Consider the following 10,499-nt stretch of genomic DNA (forward strand, 5'->3'; position numbering starts at 1 on the left):
TGTTTATGTTCTCCTGAAGATGCCAATTTGTCACAGAAATTATAATCAATAACAGAGATTAATTTTACTCCTTTTGTATTATCATGCAACTTGGGCAGACCATGAGGGAAATCCTACTGGATTGGTGACCAAAAGACTATTAAACAGCCTTTACTCTTTAAAATGCGCAAGGAAGCACAGGGCAGGAACAGAGAAGTGTTGAGTTACAGAGGACAGCTGAGGTACAGTTACAGCTACAGAGGTAAACTGAGGACAAATACTGATCATAACCTGGACAAGGAATCCCATTACATTCCTTGCGCCAAGTTCTTCACCAACTTCTGCCACAGGGCTGTATTCTGGGGAGGCAGGGATGGAGAAAGAATATTTAAATTTTCCTGGCCAAAATACGTTTTCACAGTTTTTAATCTGTTTGTAGCACCAACTGAAATACCCTCACTGAATACTAATCTTCACAGAGGAACTACACTTGGCACAGTCATCGTTCTTGTTCCATTATTGGGTTCCAGTTCTGTTCGAAACAGTGATATCAATCAGCAAAGACACAGGCACTTTGTGGGGATTTTTTTCTCCTTGCATGTCATATCATGGCCCATTAAGCTTGCAAAGGTCTCAAGTTTCTTTGGCAAGAGATGAAAGGTAGATCATTTTACTGAAAGCTACTGACCTGCTTTTCCCTTGGGCCTGATCTTCCAGCGTTTGAGTAAGATTTTGGGGTTTGGGTTAATAGTCTGGTTATTATGTTCCTAAGTGATTATGATAGTGCATAGTAAAGTTGTAGAAATTTAAGTTTATGATCTCAAAAGTTGGTTTGTACACATCTAATACAGTAGATGCCGACAGATTGAGCAATTTTAGTGCAGCTTCCAAGCTTCACAGCATAATCCGAATGATTGCTTTGAACTAAGCTATGAGGGCTGTTCTCTGAGTTTTAGTTGTGACTGCGGACTAACAGGCTCTGGTTTGGGCAAGGGGAAATCAGCTATGAAGTTCTATATGAAAGGAGCAATACAAAATCTAAAATCAGATAGATAAAGCAACCTCTGGAGTTTTCTGTAGGCTTCTGCCATAATCTTTTTTTAGAGGAAAAAAAATGAAGCATCCATTTCACATACCTTTTGCTAGGGTCCAACACTAAGTCATTCTGTAGAGGCAGATCCCTATTTTCTCTGTAATATGGCTGAAGCACGGGGGTAGAAGGGCTAGCTTTGAAAAATCTCTTTACAGGCCCTATTCCAAGCTGGATGCTCTTAGAAAAATGGGAACTTAATTTTGGAAGCTGTATCAGAAGTAGTGTCTCTGGTTACTTTGGCTGGCATTGTGCACGCTGTTTTGTAACTGTGGCTGAATCTCAAAATCTATGTGAGGTTCTCAGGTCTAGGTGCATCCCATGTCCTAAAAATTCTGTCTGTGGAAATGCTAGTTCTGCTGCCAACCCTCACTTACTCCAAGTGATGTGGGAGGGAGAAATGTGGTAATCCAAATTTAGAAAAGAGAATATAAAACATGTGTTAACTAATAAAACATATTGAGCGCATTCACCTTTGACCAACTTGTTTGTAAACAGGTCTCTCTCAAGAACATAACGTGTTTTCAATGACAGCAGGTAGAGAAGAGCATGGTGCAAGGGGCACACACTATGCATCATGCACTTGGCATCACTGTGCTGCTGGCAAGGGTCTAGTTAATCCACAGTGCATGTAATCCACTCACCAGTAATCAAGAGCTATCCCCCTCATGCTAAAAGAATGAAAACAGTGACTGAGTTCTGTGACTAGAGTCTTTCTTTGTCAATTTATTTCTAAAAGCAGGAAAAATCCTCCAGCACTTATGCATATTTTCATGTTGGAGGGTGGCTGGAAACCAGTGTAACTGGTTCTGGTAGGAGAAGCAATGAATTTTCATATCTGGAATTCCTTGGTGTGATCTGTGCTTTTCATTCTCAAAGTTAAACAGATAAATCCTGACAGTTACAATTTGCTTCTCAGGTCTGATATCACAACTATTGCTTTTACTCTTCATAATTTCAAAACTATTGCGTAGAACAAATAGCCTAAAACTATTTCACATGAACATGGTCCATTTTTTTTTTATACTTTCACATTGTTTTTGTTTCATAACTTTGTGGCCTGATATGTATGTGGCAACAGTTTATTGCAAAAGATCCCATACAGCTTTATATATCCTACAAATGAGATACAGCAATGACCATGTCCATTGCTAACTTGCAACCTTAGCTTTTTTTTATTAGTTACTTTTGAAGGATTTGTTATTCTTTAAGACAGAAAACTAAGAAAAAAGAGTATGGCTAACAAACTGTGGGGAAAATTCAGATAGCCGCCAGAGCTAAATTTTTCAAATCTTGTCTTGCAGAGCACAAGTTCCTTTTTCTGTTTGTAATGACGATAGTGTTTTGTCTTTTAAGCTGTGTCATTTCTACATTAACTATATTATTATTTTTAATTACAATTATCTGGTAACCGCTGTGTGGCAAATAACGTTGCATCTTAACGACCTAATATCTCATCATAAAAAGGCCTAATACTGAGCACCTTACAACAGCTGCTGAGACAGATTCTCAGCAAAGCCTCCTCCTTGGTCTTGACCTAAGAAAAGACTTCAAACCTGTTATTGCTCTAAAGATTAGATATTTGTCTTCCCAACTCTAAGACAAATAATATTCAGGGAATTATTCTAGAGATAGATACGTACATAAGGAACAAATTCTCTGGCAGAATATTTCCCAAGAGTTATGATGCATTTTGAATCTTGTCTTGCAGCACAATGATCCATCAGCCAGAAAATACACATGAAGATTATTTTATATTCACCTACTTACAGAGGTTTCCATTCTGCAGAGAAACTGTGGACACAGAACAGCTGGTCCTTCATTCAACATCCCTGAGAGGTAGACACTCATGATAATGGTGTGGAACTAACATTTGTAATAAAAGGAAATTATTACTTGTGTAAATAGTAATCAGTAAGCTTGTTAGCATGCATTAGCCCCTTCTTAATATTTGAAAATGTGGTAAGAAATTCTGGAGAGGAGATTATGGAGCTGAACATAGGTAAAGATGCTGTCAGCAGAGTGTGTGGGTGGGATATAAACATATGCACTGTGCATAAATATAGGCCTTTGTTATAGTAGTCCTGGTTCCCTTGATTCTTTAAATACCAGGGATTTGAAATTCTTGAACTTTTTCCTTCCAGTTGGGGAAGGGAAGAAAATTATACCAAAGAGTTGCGTCTTGCTGGTGGCTAAACCAAGCCACAGGCCACGTAATGGCCTGCACAAAAGGAGCAGGGACTTCACAAGTGCCACAGAAGGTTGCCCAAAGGAGTTCACCCAGTTTGTCCTGCAAAGAAAAGTTTTCTAGTAAGCTTTTGGAAAAAATACCAACCTGAGCAGTCACTGCCAGCCCTCTGCCACCCTTGGCTGTGCTCATACAAGCATCCATGCACAGTGGACCAGCTGGAGGAACTACGCTGCCAGGAAATAACCTTTTTCCTCTGGGGTGTTTCTCAACTTAAACCATTCTGTTGCTGAACAGCTAACCACCCATGGTCTCACTGTGGACAAGCTGCCTTGCTGCTTATGTGAGCCAGGCGACCTGGGGAAAGGCATTGACTGGCACGTAAGAGAGGGTGAGGGGATCTGAGAGACCAGGGGTGGGAGGGGAGGCAGCCTACATGGGGGTGATGTATACTGTATGCTGCACAGCGTTTAGGGACCTTTCTGTTCAAATCAGCTATACTGGAGATTTGAGGGACTTAATGAAAGTTATCCCGGTATTGTGAAGATGTTGGACAACTGGCTGGTGCCTGTTGTGGCCAGTCACACTAAATTAATTCTGTAGCCTCCAGGCTTCCTAAAAATGGGGAGAAAAGAAAGAGGAGACAATTTAGGGAGTCTGCCTTTTCCCAAAAGGCCTCTGAGGACCCTGTTTGTGGAGCTGGAAGTTTGGAGCAGCTATTCCAGAACATAGCTAGAGAAGAGTGGCTGAAACCATCAGAGCTGGCTACAGCTTCATCTATGGGCCAACCAGCTGTGTTTCAGGAGTTGTCATAAGTGACCTTCCTCAGCCTGGACCTCTGTTTTAATCATTGAGTTATAGTGCAAGGAGAAGGACTTGAGGAAGACTTTTCGTCCTATAGCTCTGCTTTAACAGGACTAGAGAGCTTTTTCTTTTTGTTTATAGAGGAAGGGTGTTATTTAAGGTCAGTGAGGACGGCATCTAAGCTATGCATCTCTCATTGGCTTAAAGTAAACATCCGCCCTCATCATCCTCCTATCTGTTATTTCAGACAGCAAACTGTGCAAGGCTCTGGCTGTTGTGAATCCTGTCTTGAAGAATTCACCATTCTTCCCAAGTGTTGCACAGGAAAATTAGACACAGCCTTAACTCCAGGCCGTGAATTTTATCTCAGGGGATCAAGTGTTTCAAGAGAGTTGTTGAAATGGCGAATATAACAATACCTAATTTCTTTTGTTGGTCTAAGTACCATTTCATTTTCATCTAGATGGCACTAGATATGATCTAATTGTTTAGTAGGCAAATAATCTATACAGCAGAAAATGAGAACCTGTTAATCTCCCAACTTAACCAGGAATCCTGCAGAAGTTCACAATCAGCAAGAATATTAATGTAGGCTTCCAGTGTCACCAGTTGCTTACATGCCATTATAAATCAACAGCTCCCTACCCATTCATATTAGGATTTAAAAATAAATGCCAGCTCCAGATCTTCAATTGCTGCAAATCATTGTATTCACATTTCAAATCTGCTCGTGAATTTGCATTTAGTTTTAGAAATCAGTAAACTGCTCTGCTTGAATAACACTTTTACTTTGAGTGGTCCCCCTTTCTTCAGTGATGCTTTTCAGTGAGAAAAATAGTATAAAATCTGTACCAGAAAGACAAAGTGTTGTTCTATACCCATAAAATTGGAGAGCAGTGATTAACTGAAAGGAGACATGCCACCTATGTGGTATGGCTGCCTGCACTTCAGTTGAGGAGCAAGGATAACTAGAAGAGAGGTTGCATGTAGTTGTGGTATGGTTTGAGGTGAGGAGGGGGCTGTGATCCTGAGCAAATATGCTACCCTGAGAGGTGAATAATAGGATGAGGACTGCTGCCATTCTCTTCTCCCACTGAAACATGTCCAGAGAAGGGGGATTAGCTCCATCTTCAATTGAAGAAAACAGCAAAGAGGAGGGACAAAGGCAGGAGCAGACAGCGAGAGCAGAAATTAAGCACATCTATGTAGTCACATTAGTTGTCTACTACATGTACAATGCTGACAAGTTGCCCAATGTCCCCAGTCAATGATTAGTATGCTCAGACCAATGCAACTCCTTATCAATTTTGAAACAGTTGTATGAAAAGGAATTTCTCATAGTACACTCAAACTCACACTCCAATCTTACAGTGATAAGTGAAGTCAGTGAAAGTCTTTCCTTTGACTAGAGACCCTAGAGTACATCCTTTAAGCACGGGCATAAGGCTTTGTAGAATTAAGGCCTGGGTTTCACACAACAGTGTAGGATGTGATGGTGAAGGAATAGTTTAACAACCATCTCTCTACAAAGTAAGCATTTTTCAGGACTTACCACTTCTCTCACTATTGTGCAACGATCTTATAAGCAACTCAGCAGAACAAATTAATGAGGGATTTGAAAGCACCTAAGATAACAATTGAAAGATAGATCCCCCCAGCCATTAATGTTTATAATCAAAATGTAACTAGGCTTACTTCTTCAGGCAGAGACAATTTGCATAAGCAACATTAGCATCACAGTCTGCATCATTTGAGAAACTTCTATTGGCCTCCACAGGAAGAGATTGAAGGCCTCATTTAAAACACTGTGGCTGTCTAAATTGCAGCCCATCCCAAGATTCGTCTGCTAAAATACAAGCATCTCATTTCCGTGTTATAGCTGAATAATTCTGAAACTAACTCATGTAGCTCTTCCAGGAATTTGACGTTGTCTGTACAGCGAGTTTATTTTAGAGTTATTTTTATAGGTCACTTCTGACTGCTACAGAACTTTTTGTTGTTTCTCTAGAAAAAATTGCATGCATTGTACATTGTACATTTGCTGTTCTACTTCTAAGTCCATCAGTTCAGTCAAATTCATACTACAGGGCTCATTGTCTAGTGTTAAATGAATAGCCCACAGCAATACACATTTTATAATACAGATTTTACTTTGATAAGCATAGGTGTTCAGAATTTGTCATTAGAGAAATAAATTCATACAAAGAGTTTTGACTAAATTCTGGAAGACTGAAGCAGATTTCCCAAACAAGTACTGTCAGTCCATACACTATGCTGATGTGCTGCTAAATTTTTGTTTCACTGCACATCTGATCTTTATTCAAATATTTGCTAGTTTGATATGAACCTTTCCCTAGCATGTTTTTCCTCTTGACCCGATATTCATATCTGATAAATCCTATTCATTCTTGTATAAGCAGAAGATAAGCTGAAAAATGAGAACAGAATCAATACATCCTCTTGTAGCTGTTTTGCGCTCCATTTTTTAGGATTTTACAGCTTCTGTCCTCTGAGAAAGCCTAGTATTTTCAACTATGATTGCATTCTGATTTGGAATTTAAACCCAGATTACTTTTCTTTTGCTATGAAGAAGAAAAAAAAAGATCATTTGGAAATATTTCACTGTGAAAATTCAAATATTTCCTTTGAATAAGTGGTTTTGATAATGTTAAAATATATTAACCAAATTAATATGGAGCTAAAACCAAATGAGTTTAAATATTTTACCTTACTGTAAAGTTTACTGTAAGTAAACTGGTTATTAAAGTTAAATATAAGAGTTGAAGCAATTCTTTTGTTCTTTTATGATTTAAAATTGTTGAAACTGTCACATTCCTGCAATTTATTATTTCCATGAGATTGAGTTTTCTGAAGGAAGAAACTGTTCTATGTTGTTTGTCTGTAATTTAGTTGGAACTGATATAAAACTTTATTTTTATCTATTCATCTGTTGGCCAAACTTTAAATCACAAAAGTTTGAATAATCCTCCTCTCTGATCTTCACTTGTGCTTATAGATAAGGCCAGTGACAATTAAACTGAGAGCCACACATAGGACATCACAGACTTTATTCACCTTAAAACAACTGTCCTTTCCTCACTCTAATAATAGCCATTGGCATCTACAGACACCCATTGTTTTCACAACAGAAATATGTGAATGCATTCCTAGGACATATGGGTGGTTGCTTATCACTTCTCGGTCCTTTTTTTGTAATAGTTACTTTGTCCATTTTCTCACTCAGATTTGCTCAAGCCCCTTATGGAGAGGGACACCATGTGCTCTGGGACTTTTCTCACTATTTTATTCTCATTTGTAAGATTTCTTACTCCAAAATAAGTAATTACGCAGCTTATGGTAGGTGTTTCTTTGGACCAGAAGTACTGACATCTTTCCCAGCTCTTCTCTACTGCAAGACCAAGGACTCTTCATTTCCTGATAATTCCATATTTCATCCTTTTGCCCCTTGTCCTGCTCCTGATTTCTCTGTTCCTTCCTCTTCTGCTTCCACGTTTGTATGCTCCCCATCTTCCTTTCCTTCTGCCACTTCTCTGATCCTAGGCTTAGCCAATTCAATTAGCTAAATTCAGAAAGACAAAAGTGGATAGTTTGCCGAGGTAGAAAGCTGAATTGGCTTAGCAAGGAGCAGCTAAGCAAGTACCAGAGGCAGTCTTTCCCTTCTTGGCAGGCATCAGCTGGTGGATTGGCTCTGTCTGTAGCATAACTTCACCTTAAGATGGGGGTCAGTGCAGCGAGGCGGTGGGTGCCAAGGCACGTTTATAATCATCTCATCTTGTGACTTGTGGGCAGCCCCCACTTCCCTCCCTTGGGGGTGCGAGGGAGAGGGCGCAGCACAGTGCCAGCCAAAGCTGGTTAGTGGGCCAGTCAGCTGCCTCTGGCATGGGAAGAGACTGATCCTCACCTCCTCTGCCCTCTACCATTCCCCAAAAACACATGCCATGGAAACCAGACTGCTGCTGTATCTGCCTTCGGTTCTTTCAGAAGTCTAGTCTTCTGAAGTTTCTGTCTCTGCTGTGACAGAAGAGTGACAGAAGAGTGGGATTTTTTTGGTCTGCCCCCGAATCTGCTCTCTGTATGCCCCAGGCACATATAGATGCCCCCTTATGTACTTCTGATGTCTGTATGCGTGCCTTCTGAGAAATGCTGCAATGGACCACACTGTTTACATTTTTAACCATCTTAAATTGTGTACAAAACAGTAATTGTCACCTTCTCCTACCTTAAGTTCTTGTCCATGTACTGGGAAGGCACAAAATCCCTTTCTCCCCTTCCCTTCCTTAATCCATTCTAATTTAGTAATCCAGGCCACTGTGTCACACCACCACCCCATACTCACCACTCCCCCCACTTCTTTCCCAGCTGCTGAATCTTGGCTTACTGTAGGGAATTTGGCTGTGGAGTGATATGTCAGTTATGTTGTGAAACAACCAGGCTCTGATCTTAATTCCCAGCTGGTACATGCAGAGAAACTCTTAACTTCAACTTTACCCACAGTGATAGATCTAGCCCTGACTTGTCATGTGGAATGAATTGGATTACTCCAAAAATAGGAGTAAATACAATTATTGTCCTTTCCCTAACTAAATATTGACTTTGCTCAACCCAAGAAACAAGGTTTGTTTGCTTCGGTCAATTTCAAAAGCAAAGAATAAAGTTTAATCTCACTGGACTCAAGTTCTGAATAAGAAAAGTCCCTATTTCTATCCATCCCTCTTCCAGGGAGCGCTGTCGCTGTCTGTCAGTGTGCTGCCCACTGATTTCCCACTCAGCCCTCCTTGCTGTGCACACACACCTAGGCAAAGTGCAGTCCCAAACGTGTTACATCTAGCTGAACTGTGCTCATCATTTCAGCAAAAGATGATATTCGGAGTAAGACACTGCAGTCTTGAAAGCTAGCAGATCAACTCCTTCTTTGCCACCTCTAAAAGGGGATAATACGTGTCTCACTGCACAAGAGAGGAGGCTCATATGGATTATTCCCAGGAAATACAGCAAGGTCACAGGAAGCTCATAAGGACTGCAACACAGGCCAGGCAGAGGATTCACTCTCCTATAGCAAGTTCTTACTTTTTTTCCTCCAAACACAACAGGTTTTTCCTACCCCAGCAAAAGTGTTCCGTCACTTCTGGATGCTCCATGGAAGGGGGGAGATAATTCTAGACCAGTTCAGAAGAAACACCACTGCTTTTTTTCCCCCCACCCCATGCATGCAGCAGTATAAGTGAAGATTAACTGGGAGACTAGGAGGAAGAAAGAGTACAGGTAGCTGGGATAAACAATCTTATCTTTACATGACCTCTTTTAATCTCCTTTGTTGCCAAGATCAACATAAGCACAAGCTCTGCATATTCAGAAAACAAAAAGACAATGCACTTCGTAGCTTTAATCTTTATCTTGCATTAAATTTGCCAAGCAGAACTAGAAGCTTAGCATGATTTCAGGGGGGTATTTCAAAGTTCAGCTAGATAATCATGCTTTATGCACAGGAACTTTCAGTGTATCATCAGGGTAAGCTGTTTTTCTGGCATAATTTAAGGCACATATTTTGATACCTCTCTACTCAGAGGAGACTTCCGTGTGGCCTCGCCTACCTCCATTGTACCATGAAAAATAATACATATATCTACAGAACAACTAACAGCATAAGCACTGAAATACACTTTTAGGTCTTTCACTGCATTGTAGGTTTATAAACTGAGGTGTTACTCTATCACGAACTATTAGCATAAATGGTTTATCTGCATAGACACATACATGCTTATAGACACTTTCTAACCTTGGTGTCCGCTTACATTTTTCAGCCTTTTATGAGTACCAAGAGAAAGCTGTTCTGTGTGGGGCCATGGAAATCCTGGCCCCAAAGAGCAGGGTGTAGTATCTGGAAATACCCAGATTCAGCAGTGATCAGCTGCCACAAACTTGAATACAATTTGTCTCAGTCCATGCCCATTGGCTGTTACTGGGCTGTTCATTGAATTTTCTCAAATCTCAGACCACAACCTTTGCTATAGACAAGCATGTAGGAGACCATACTACAGCAAGTGTTTCCATATCCAAAACTCTATAGGCATCCATTTAATGGCTTCATTTCACATCTAATAGTTACTGACATTGAGGTATGTTTAGTAACATAATTAAGATTACAACAGGGAATAACTGAAGTAAAGGTTCTCCTTTCTATTTACCATCCAGACACGATGAGAGGTTATTTCTTAAAGAGGTACTTGACAGCTGCATGCTCTAAAGTCAGTTAAGGCATACTGGTGCATGTAGGGAGCAAGGAAGCTGGCCTAGGGGCTTGTCTAGCTAGACAAAGCTAGACAAGGGACAGGGTGAAGGTCAGAGAGAAAGACAAAAAAATCAGTCTTAGGAGCACTTTTGCAGACGCTTGGCTCTGCCCTCTGCTTAAGAAGCCTG

The sequence above is a fragment of the Nyctibius grandis genome, chromosome 5, assembly GCF_013368605.1.
Source record: "Nyctibius grandis isolate bNycGra1 chromosome 5, bNycGra1.pri, whole genome shotgun sequence".
Taxonomy (NCBI): Eukaryota; Metazoa; Chordata; class Aves; order Nyctibiiformes; family Nyctibiidae; genus Nyctibius; species Nyctibius grandis.